This window comes from Leptopilina heterotoma, unplaced genomic scaffold (assembly GCF_015476425.1).
Source record: "Leptopilina heterotoma isolate Lh14 unplaced genomic scaffold, ASM1547642v1 Lhet_254, whole genome shotgun sequence".
Classification (NCBI taxonomy): domain Eukaryota; kingdom Metazoa; phylum Arthropoda; class Insecta; order Hymenoptera; family Figitidae; genus Leptopilina; species Leptopilina heterotoma.
The window spans coordinates 509,254-519,325 of record NW_025110967.1 but is presented as its reverse complement, the minus strand read 5'-3'; positions in this window follow the sequence as shown (position 1 = coordinate 519,325).

The following is a 10,072-nucleotide window of genomic DNA, read 5'->3' as shown; positions in this document are numbered from 1 at the left end:
ATATTAATGAAATGGAGAGCAGATATCAAGGCAGATGGGACGTAAATATGATGGCTGACTATTGTTGGATGCTAAAAAGGGATATTGTTCCAGGAAGAGTAAACTTAAAAAGAAAACTACTGCACAGGTCTTTCGAAGCCAAACGAGTCCGTTACCATAAACAGACATAAATAAAAATTACATTATTTTCAAACGGACATATTGATTTTTCAAAACCTAATTGATGATTTGTTATCAGTGATCCGAAAAACCACTGAGTACCTATTTTAAAGCAAAATAAATCAATTTTCAAAAAAATGACCGCCATATTGGATCCGCCATATTGAATTTTTAACATTTGACTGCAAATCTGTAATCAGCGACCCCGAAAACCCCTATATACCAAGTAAAGTGAAAATCCACCAAATTTTTAAATTTTGGCCGCCATATTGGATCCGCCATTTTGAATTTTTAAAAACTGACTGCAGATTCGTAATCAGCGATCTTAAAAACCCCCAAGAAACAAGTTTGAGACAAATCTAACAAATTTTTAAAAAATTTTGTATTTTACATAAATTACATAAAGTTGCAATTTTTTCCTAACTTTGCCATTTACTAAAATCTATATAATTTCAGATAAAGAATAAAAATTAAATTATTGTTTAAACAATTTTTGTTATTTACCAACTTTTTACAGAATGCACCTTGAAAGTTGCAGTCTTTTCTAATTTTGCAATTTTCTAATCCTTATGTGATTAAAATATTACAATTTTTTAATTATACTTATGACTGGTTTTAGTAAATATTGTCTTTAATTTATTGATTTAATTCTAAATAAAGCTAAGAAAACATTAAAAGTTGTCAAATATTTGCTATAATCTCTCTGTTTATTTAAAAATTATATGATTTTGCAATATTAAATTGTTTAAACAAATGCAAAATAACATTATTGAAATACATTAATTTTATTAACAGATAATTATATGGAAAAACTTTGATGAATTTTAATCGTTTTTGGTAAAAAAAACAAACAAAAATCGTTGGTAGCGTGAAGGTTAACTATATCCTTTTATCTATCCGTGTTCTTATAAACCTCATCTAATTATAAAATTAGGTAAAAACTGTATCATCCATGTGCATTTTGCAAAAAGCTAGTAAATAACAATAATAATTTATATTCACAATTTTTTAATAATATTTCGAACTAGTTTATCTAAATATTTTATTGAAACGACCAAAATTTGAATAACTTTTACAGAATTAAAGTAAACTTTCGCGGAATGAAATTCTGAAAAGGCAGTTCTTGAAAATCAATAGAATTTAAATCATGCAGTTTTAGACTGAACTCCAAATGCACTTTCTAAATTTTAATCAGTAAAATTTCACTAGTAATAAAGTGGGAATTTAGCAACTGCAGATTCCAATTTAAAGAACAATTAAATATTTTTTGAAAATTAGTCCGCCATATTGGATCCGCCATTTTGAATTTTTAAAAACGGACTTCAGATTCGTAATCAGCGACCCCGAAAACCCCCATATACCAAATTGCAAGAAAATTCAATAACTTTTTGAAAATTTGGCCGCCATATTGGATCCGCCATTTTGAATTTTTAAAAATGGACTTCAGATTTATAATCAGCGACCCTAAAAACCCCAATATGCCGAATTGCAAGAAAATTCAATAATTTTTTGAAAATTAGTCCGCCATATTGGATCCGTCATTTTGAATTTTATAATTTAAAATTCATATATGTAACCAGAGATCCGAAACACCATTATATACTTATTTATGTAAAAATCCAATTGTTTTTTTTAATTTGTCCGCTTTTAGAATTAATGATTTAAGCTTATTTTTCTAATTTTTACACTAACATTGTTCATTATTTATTAACAAATATTTTATAAATATGAACTTCTGAAGAATTGTATGACAATCTGTGGGTCTTAAGCTTTAAGTTGCAACTTAGTAGATGTATTTAGAATAATTTGTTTAAAAGTTATTAAACGAAATGTTTGGACGACTATAGGCGTCTTTATGCGCAGGAGGGATAACCCTCCTCTAAAATTAAATTAATATTAAAGTGTAATTTAGTTCTATTTAATCTTCCTGAAGATAAAACACTTAACAAAGACTCTAACACTTTAAAAACTGTTGTCAGCAACAAATTCAAAGAGTTTACTAAATCAACTGATCTTGATGGAATTCGAAAATTCAGAATTGGTGCTAGTGCGCAGGTCTCTCAAAAGCCACGCCCTGTCAAAATCGTATGTGCGACGGAGGAGAGGGCACAGGCGATTTTGCGATCGTTCGTGGCTGCTAAAAGGGACTCTGTAAAATCAACGGACTTGGGGAATTTATGGATATCGAATGACAAAACGACGATGCAGAGGGAGGAGATCAAGAGAGTGAAGGAGCAGTTAGCTGTGCGTCGACGAGAGGGAGAAGCAAACATTTCTTTGGTTTTTCGTCGTGGAGTCCCCACAATTATTAAAATCCCTCACCGCAAACGTACTTCTACTCTCACACTTCAGATAGGCGGGTAAACAGTTAGCCAATCCAACTGTAATACCTAGTTGATTGCATTGATTTTAAATGGTGAAAGTGCCCTTTTAAGATCCGGAGCCTCAATTCTTTTGTCATCATTCTCTTCAGTGTTCAAATGTATTCAGCTAACTTTTTGTGTGTGGAATTTTTTAGTTAAACTCATTTAGAGTATTGTGCTTTATTTTTCAAAATGACATTTTGTTAAGCAAAAAATCTTTATGTTACTCATTTAATTTTTAAATATGTTTACAGTTTCTATAACGTTTAAAACATCTTATGTCATTCAGAATTTTTAATTTTATTTTTCATGTAATTTTACTAATTGTTTAAAAATTAATTTGGACAGAGAAACAAATTTGTCATTTAATAATATTATATTGATACTCATCTATTAAACTGTATTATTCACTGCAATAACTAATTTTCTAATGGACTCAGTGGAGAAATAAAAATATCTTATTATATTACTTCATTTTCATTATTACACTACAAGATTCACTACAACGGTGTTTACATCTATTCCGAACTTAAACTTTTGAAGCACCAACCTTCATATTGTATTTGTTTTTTATATGTTGCAAATATAACTATTAGAATTAGGAGTACGTAATGTACGAAACGGCATGTCCCGTTATGATTCAAATAAATAAATATTTTTGTAATCGATATGAATTAGGGGTCATTCAGATATTACGTGATAGATATTTTAGGTATTTTAGACCCCCCCTTGTGTGATACTGTTTCTTTAGTTTAGTATAGAAAGTTTGTTAAAGCGTGATACTTTAATTACTCCCCTTCTAACCCTAAATGTATCTCGTAATATGTGAATGGTCCCTTATAATTATAAATCAATTTAAATTTCGCGCCAGTAGGTCGCCATATTTAATTTTAGTTTAAATATAGGTTTTATATTTTAAAGAGCGCTCAAACGCTACGCTGCATATTTAATATTGTGTTTCCTCTCACTAGTCATAACCATCAATTATTTCATTTTATTTTGACAATTGCCTCGGAAATAAAATCAAATCTTGTAGACAAATCAAATTATATTAAATCTACAGTTAACTTATTATACTCAAAAGCTAAAGAATTAAAAAATCGATCTATTAGTATAGCAAAATCTTCAGAAATAAATCATATATCAGGGAACGAAATTTTAAATATTTTTGCCTTATTATTCTCAGACAATTCAACAAAAATCATTATTTGCTTGGGTATAACAAAATACGTTTCTGAAGAATAACAAAAACAAATAATAGAAGAAGCTGATTCCTCAGCATTAGGTTGACATAAAGGAGTAACAGAATTTTCTTTGTAACCTCATAAAGTAATTAGCAAAAAGATTTCGCATTAGGCAATTTAAAACAACAACATTTCATCCCCAATCGAACGACTCTCTAGAAAGATCACACCATGTACTTGTAGAATACTCAAAACAATTTATAGATAAAAAATCTCAATGGGATGGTTAGCTTGAATTATCAACATTTTCATATAATACTAGTATTTACGGTCGTATATGAATACTATTTTTTTCATACATATTAAATATAATATTGCATTAAAATAATACATTTTTGGAGATAAGTATTGAAATATAATTTATACTTAAATAATTTGAAATTTTTAAGTCTGCAAATAACAGAAATGCAAAATTAAAAAGCAAATGAAGGCTGTAGTTGGGAATAAGGATAGTATTATTAAATATATAAAAAATATAGCACAAATAAATATACATCACTTTATTTTCTTTACAGCTGCAAATATACACATATTATTATTTTTTTAATAGTCATTTTTATTATAAAAGAAATTTAAAAGACTTTACTTTAAGTTTTTTAAAATTAAAATGTTTATATTTGACGCGACACTAAAAACGGTATCTTTTGTAAACATTCTTACAGTTTTTGATGTGCCGAATACGAATTTGAAGTGAGAAAAAAACTTTTGACAGCTACCAGTTGTTAAAAAAACTGTCAAATTTTGAAAAATAAGAATTTTAACAAAGAACGATGCTGAAAAAAGTCAAATTCTGCCCAGAAGGGGAAAGTAAAAAATGAGTATTTCTGAATAGCTTTTACCCTGCTGAATCCGAAAATGACCATTAAAAAGTTATATACCGTGAGGAATGGGTTGAAAAACTACCCCTAAGTCAGATATGTCATTAAAACCTCAAAATTTAAGATTACATATAATTTTTGTTAAAAAAGCAGACTTTTACTCAGGATTTAAATTTTCTTTAAATACTATCAGCAGAAATAATAAAAAACAATTGCACTCTACCCAAATAAAAAACTACTCCCTCTGAGTCCCCTTAAATTCGAAAATTACTAAAATAATTTGAAGTATAAAATAATGCTACTTACTTTCAAGTCATCATTTTCTACTTGTCTCAAACTTTTTCAGCGACATCCAACATATAACAAAGCAACCCTCTAACATGTCAAAAAACCACCTCCGCATCATCCCTTAAATTCAAAGCTCTATAAAAGCCTTAAATATCAAAAAATGAAATATATTAATTACCTGGTCACTTTTTTAATAAAACCAATATTTTTCTAAGTATTATCAAACCTTTACAAAACTACCTTTCTTGTCATCCCTTTTACATAAAAAAATTAAAGATCCTAAAATATTTATTGATTATCTACAGTCAACGGTAAACTGATTGGAGTATCCAATCAATGAAGATAAGATGTGCTCTCACCAACCAGTTAAGGTTAGGATGTTTGGAATTTCCAATCAGTGAAGATAAGATAATTGTTAAGGTAGGATGATTGAAATATCCAATCAGTGAAGATAATATGAGGTGCCACCAACCAGTTAAGGTAAGCTCATTGAAATATCCAATCAGTGAATCAGTGAATTTTCGAATTTAAGGGGACTCAGAGGAGGTAGTTTTTTATTTAGGTAGAGTGCAATTGTTTTTTATTATTTCTGTTGATATTATATAAAGGAAATTTAAATGCTGAGTGAAAGTCCGTTTTTTTACAAAAATTATATGTAATTTTAAATTTTCAGGCTTTAATGACATATCTGACTTAGGGGTAGTTTTTCATCTCTTTCCCCAAGGTATGGAACTTTTTAATGGTCATTTTCGGATTTAGCAGGGTAAAAGCTATTACTCTTTTTTTACTTTCCTCATCTGGGAAGAATATGAGCCTCTTTCAGCAACGTTCTTTACATTTTGGGAATTCTACGAGTAAATCACACAGTTGTACGTGAGAAGTTAGCGATTTGTCTCAAAGTTTCTAGACCTATTTTACCTTCAAAAATACTCAACTAGCCAAAATTTCAAGTTTCTATCTCATAAAGAGTACCCACAATCGAGGCTCCGGATTTTAAAAGGGCACTTTCAGCATTGATTTTTAATGGTTCTTAAAAAAAATTGGAAAAGTACTAGACGATGGAAAATTTTAATGATTTCAATGCCGTTAGAATTTTTTAAATATTTCTAAACGCATGCGTAGTAGATTAAAAAACTGCTTTTTAAAAAAAATATATCTCAAAAACACCGGTTTCGATTTGGCTCAAATTTTCAGGAAAAATAGCAGTTGAAAAGCCTTACTTTAAAATGATTATACGGTAAATCTGGGTATTTTTAATTTTTAGCCATATCTTTGCAAAATAGTGAGATAATTCAATTTTTTCAATGTTTCCTTACGGTTTTTGACATTTTGTGTCATACGCAGCTATGTACAAAAAACCTGAGCCCCAATTTCAAGAAATCTCCGCAGTTAGTTCCAATGCCAAAAAAAAAATAAATACGAATTTTTTTATTTTAAATAATATTAATATTAATAGGTGCTACCGAGTACTTCAGTTTTGCAATGTAAAATGCATGGGAAAAATTTTAATTTTCGAAAAATCAAAATCATTCGCGAGGGTTTCAAAAAAGTTAACATTAAGCTACTAGGATTTATAGAGGGCTCTCCGGCAAGCAATTTGACCTAAATAACATTAAATTTTGACCACCTGAACCTCCTACAGCACTACCCCAAAGTTACCCTTTTTTTAGATGTTTATAATTTAACGTATTTTTGTGGTATAATATCAATTTTTTAACTTTTTTTTCGGATGATGTGTGTTTAAAAAATACTTCTATTTAGCTGCGTATAAGCACAAAAAGGCAAAACCGAAAGGAAACATTGAAAAAAATTGAATATGTTCACGTGCCCTTGGATATCATAGACGTCGGATCAATGCTCCGGCAATGCTATAACATCTATGTAACTAACGGAGGCGGTTCAGGGCCCATCTTGGCCAGATGGTAGTATCTGCGGGGTAATGCTTTGGCTAAATCCCTCACTGGTTTCGACCGTCAAGCGACTGGCGCGGGGGCGGTGGCCTGTGGCCCAAGGGTGCAGGAGGGCAACAACGCGACTTTACCCCGAGTGTATTCCTCACATTTCAGAATAAAAATTGAATCTTTTTGAAATAAGACAAAACTATATATGTACTTCGAAGAAGGACATCCAATAGCAACAATAGAACTTGCCAAATAAATTAAGACTCAAAAATAATGATCGAAAAACTTAAAAATCCAAAAAACGTTTTTTTTCTGACACCTCTAAAAACATTTGATCGTGTCTGATTCTATATGTTGAATTCATGAAACTAAACGAAAGTTCGTTAATATGAGTTGAATGTTAAGCACTATTCACAGTACCAATATCTCCATCTTAAGTTGAGTTTATATCGTCAAATCGCTAGGGAGCGGGTTTACCCCAGTCTCCCCTATCAAGATTTTCTGGCTAGAGATTTGTAAAATTTTAGAATATTTTTTTAATAGGATTTGGCAAGTTTTTCTGATCAGTGAAGGACCAGTTTTTCTACATTGAATCTTAAATAATTCTTCAAATCAGTGACTGGACAGTGTCTCGAAAGAAATTCTTATCACGATTATGATAAGATTTTCTTGTCAGTGACTTGACAGAAGTACTGTTCATAAAGGAGAATTTATTCTATCCAGTGAAACTGGTCAGTTTCTTATTGAGGACAGGCCAGATTATCTTATTAAGTAAAACTCGATCTCAACTCGACAGATACTGGAAAAAAGCCAGTTTTCCTGGGACATTTTTTTACCTGGGAATTCGTAGTTACTTATGCATGTGCACTTTTTTAACTACGAGACCGAACGCGCGTGTTTTCTTCTTCTTTTATTTAATACTTATTTAAGTAATAAATCATATTAATCAATTAGTATTTAATTTATTAAACATACAATTCTTTATATACATAGTTTTTAACAATGTTAGATGTTCGTTGACTCCAAGAAAACTTTTAAGAGATTCCCTAGAACGAACTCTTGAAAATGCAACATATAATTGTCCACGATTAAATATATCTTTTCGTAAATCGATTCCAATCATATCAAATGTTTGACCTTGACTCTTATTAATAGTCATTGCATTCATTTTTTTCTTACACATTATAACACATGAAAATTAGAAATTAATTATTTAAATTTGGAAAATGAATTTTTGATATTTTGCTTTACAAAACATTCCTTATATCAGACTCATTAATATAAATTAATTAATAATAATAAATCATATTAACAATAATAGTAATAACAATTAATAATAATTATTAAAATAATTTATTAAAAATTTAGACAATTAATTAATTTATTACAAAACATACCTAAATATTATAATATAAAATAATACTTAGGGGAGACTGGGGTAAACCCGCTCACTTTTTTTCAGATCGGTAAAAATCTAGGAAATTATTCTCTAAATCCAAGTTAATTTATATCATTTGAAAGCTTATGATTTCTACTAAAAAAATAAAAAAAAGTTTTTGATTTATCTTTTTTAATTTTACTTAGAGAAACTTTTTAATACACATATACCAAATTTCTAAATCACAAATTTTCCAGGGTAAATCCGCTCACTTTATCTTTTCAAGACGGAACAGTTTTATTTTTTAAATATTAAAATTTTTCTTATTCCTGTCTTAAGTATGATTTATTATTGATAAACTATGAGTTCTATACACAATTCTATAAACAACAAACTGGTTTAATAAATAATGAATATAGGTTTCATGAATTACAACTATGGATTTAAATAATGTTATATTTTATTAAGAGAAAGTGAAATTTAGTTATAATTTTGGTTTTAACAAGTCATAAACTTTATTATTGTTAAAATATAATACGTGAAATTATTTTATTCTAAATATAAAATTTAAAACTAAGTGAGCGGCTTTACCCTGAGTGTATTCCTCACATTTCAGAGTAAATTTAATTAAATCTTTTTGAAATAAGACAAAACTATATATGTACTTCGAAGAAGGACATCCAATAGCATCAAAAAAAATTTGCCAAATAAATTAAGACTAAAAAATAATAATAGAAAAACTTAAAAATCTAAAAAACGTTTTTTTTCTGACACCTCTAAAAACATTTGATCGTCTCTGATTCTACGTTGAATTCATGAAACTAAACGAAAGTTTGTTAATGTAAGTTGAATACTATCCACAGTACCAATATCTCCATCTGAATTGAGTTAATATCGTCAAATCGCTGGTAAGCGGGTTTACACTGAGAGCGGGTTTACCCCAGTCTCCCCTAATAATATAATCCTATTATAAAACAAAAAAATCAACACAAAAATTAAACAATTACTTCTTTATTTAAAAGTTCAAAATATTTAAAAACTATACGTGACGCGTACGTGACGCGTGACAGGTATGACACATTCGGAATTGATCGTACGTGACCTGTGACAGGCGTGACACCCTCACAATTAATTATACGTGACGTATAACAGATGTGACACATTCGAAATTGATCGTAGGTGACGTGTGACAGGTGTGACACATTAGACATTGATCGTACGTGACGTGTAACAGATGTGACACATTCGAAATTGATCATATGTGACTTGTGACAGGTGTGACACATTAAAAATTGATGGTACGTGACGTGTGACAGGTGTGACACCCTTGAAATTAATCGTACGTGACGTATGACAGGTGTAACACATTCAAAATTGATCGCACGTGACGTGCGATAGGTGTGACACTTTCAAAATTGATCGTACGTGACGTGTGACAGGTGTGACACATTCAAAATTGATCATACATGACGTGCGGCAGGTGTGACACCCTTGAAATTGATCTTACGTGACGTGTGACAGGCGTGACACATTCAAAATTGATCATACAGGACATGCGGCATGTGTGACACCCTTTAAATTGATCTTACGTGACGTGCGGCAGGTGTAACACCCTTTAAATTGATCTTACGTGACGTGTGACAGGTGTGACACATCCATAATTGATCGCACGTGACGTGTGACAGGCGTGACACACTTTACATTGGTCATACGTAACATGTGACAGGAGTGACATGTGACAGGTTTGATCATACATGACGTGTGACATGTGTGACACCCTCAAAATTGATCGTACGTGACGTGTGACATGTGTGACACACTTGGAATTGGTCATGTGTGACATGTGACAGGTGTGACATTTGTGACATGTGACATGTCTGTTCTTTTTTAAATAGGATCTGTTCTTTTTTAAATAGGATTC